We start from the raw sequence: 2,985 nt of genomic DNA on the forward strand, positions 1-2,985 counted from the left end.
GTCGTGATCGTTAAATGGAACGCGCCCGTAACGTGTAGCATATCGCGGGACTTAATATCCAATTCCAAGTTTCTTCAATATGGCGCCAGAAGAGAGATTGGTAGAGTCATATTATAGAAACTCATGATTGGATATTGAGTTCCGCAATGTACTACACGTAGCACGTAACGTTTTACGGACGATCGACGAAGACATCGAAGACATCAACAGAATGCTGAATGAGAATCCTACAACTTTATACAATAATACACACATGGCACACCCACATACACAACATACACCACAACGCACGCACGCAAATATACAGGCACACACAAACATTTCTTACATAGGATACATTCCAGAAATACAGACAAACACGACACACGCGCATACTTCACCAATTATGCTCCAACATAATACACTTACACAAAGTTTTACACTTACCACAAGTGCTAACAAATCATATTATTCTAATAATACTTTGCCCGAGTTTCAGGAAAGCACAAGAACTCGGCCCATGCAGGAACAGGACACACGCCGTGATAAAAATACTCATCGTGAAAATATAGGATATGGTGTCGGCTATTCACAGGAAACCACGCAAAAGACCACAGAAAAAAGGTACCCTTATATTTATTTGTATGAAAATTTATAAGAGGAAAATGTGCTTGTCAAAAGAGAATCTGCTCGGTTTCTGCTGTCAATCTGTTCTCAAATTATGTGCGCAGATTCTGCTCGGTTTCTGCTGCCAATCTGCTTACATTGCTTGTCAGCAGGGTCTGTCGACAAAACCTGAGCTTAATGTGATCACAGATGACTATGGTTTTGGCATGAAATTCTGATTAAATTTGCTGCCAATCTGCGCGCATGCTGCTAGCATTTTGCTATCTGGGTATGTTATAACTTTCAAAAGAAAAAGTAAAATAAATAAAGTAATAAATATTTATTTCATTGTAAAATACATATTAAAATATTATACACTAATTAAAATAATTGGTCACATCAAAATTTCCCCTCCTCAGCATACCCCGCGCCCGAAAATGTACCTTGTGTTCCGTCCAGATATTTCTTACGTCCACAGTAGCAGGTTTAATCGCTCTGAAAGCGATTAATGACGTCATTGCATCGTCTCTGCCAATGAAAGACTTGAATTCATAGTAAAATATAGTGATTAATTGGTCCGGGTTGGATTAATCCATTCGAAAACGCTATATGTTTAAGCCAATGAGTAAAGAATCACAGGAAAGAGCATTTGGTGCTAAGTAAGCGGACGGAAGTGCCTATATATAAGTGGACACTTAAGATGACCGCTCAGAGACGAATTGCAGCATGACAGAGATACTGGAAGTACCTCAAAGGCCTGGCAATGCACCATGATGTTACAATTAACACTTATTAATAATGTTTGTTTAGCCTAATATTGGCTTTTCCTCTCACTTATTTAGAATGGTGATCATGCGCAAAATAGAGATGTATGTTTATTACTAAAAAGTATCGGCTGACATCATGACTAAATTAAAATTGTTAATTACAAAAAATCTAATTTGTCACAAACGTTAAAAACAGACTCACAATCATAGACATACTATATCTAGACCGAGTGTTGAGGAGTGGGGGCCAAGGTAGAAAAGAACATACTCTGTTCCGTGACCCTTGCGTTCTCTCTCACTCGCATGTAGCATAGCGAAAGAGTACGCTATGCTACGTACGAGCGAGAGAGAACGCAAGGGGCACGAAACAGAGTATGTTCTTTTCTACGTGCATCTTTACCCCCACTCCTTAAATAAAGGCAAACGCTCGGATTAGATATACTATGTCTATGGGTATTAGCATAGACATAGTATATCTAGACCGAGCGTTTGCCTTTATTTAAGGAGTGGGGGCCGATGCCCACGTAGAAAAGGACATATAGTAAAGATTAAATAAAGGCAAACGCTCGGTCTAGATATACTATGTCTATGCTCACAATCAATCACAAACGATTTACAAACGTAATACACTCAGAAAAGTTAAAAATAATTATATTTAATAATTTCTGCCGGCTAGCTTCATGTAGGTTTGTATACGGCTCTGAAAAACGTCGAAAAAAGTCGACGCTCAAGATGGCTGCGATGACGTATTACCGTTCGCGGTAAATCTACCCCCATCACCGATATGCTCTCTCCTGTGATTCTTTACTCATTGGTTTGAGCCTTGACATTGCCTGCGTTCAGCAGAGAAAGCGCTCAATTATCGTCTTGTGCTGGTTCTAAAAATAACAGCCAATCATGTTCGATTACTACTAAGCAATTTTCTCTGCTGAACGTGACCATTGGTAGAATTGACGCCAATGTAAACGCACTTTGAAGATTTAACCGCCAAATTCGAATAAAAATTATTTAAGGGAGTGTTTATATATATCCGACCCAACTGGCAATTTATTGTTTGATTGTGATCACAACGTTTCGACCATATGGTTTGGGTCCTTATCAAGTGAACTAAAATTACAATATCAAATAATGACAATCACGTTATAAAAATGAAATAAACAAATTTATGTACCTGCGTTATAGTTAGAGTTGAAAGAGAAAAAGTCGCTATGTTATAATGACACTGTGTCAACCTCTCTGTTTAAGATACTGAGAAAGACTAAACGACCTTTATTAATCTATCGTATATGTTATTTAAATTCTCTGTATCCTTTTGAGAGTTAATAGTGTTGTCATATTTTTTAATAAAAAACATTTCAGCTACTGAACATCTCTTGAAAAAATCAAAAAATCTAAATATATTTTGATTATTAATCGGAATTCTAAAAAATATGTTAAAATGATATATTTTTATCATATCCAGAATCCTTTATGTTATATTGTCTTGTTATATAAATGAAATTCTATTTTGTGGTTGTTTTTATTAAATTATTTATATTTATATAATATATAATATATGTTAACTTGTTTATTTATTTGTTCTGTTAATTTCAATTAATAACTGTAATTGCCAGTTATTAATGGTATTATTACA

The sequence above is a fragment of the Formica exsecta genome, unplaced genomic scaffold (genome assembly GCF_003651465.1).
Source record: "Formica exsecta isolate Colony F162 unplaced genomic scaffold, ASM365146v1 scaffold935, whole genome shotgun sequence".
In the NCBI taxonomy this organism is placed as follows: domain Eukaryota; kingdom Metazoa; phylum Arthropoda; class Insecta; order Hymenoptera; family Formicidae; genus Formica; species Formica exsecta.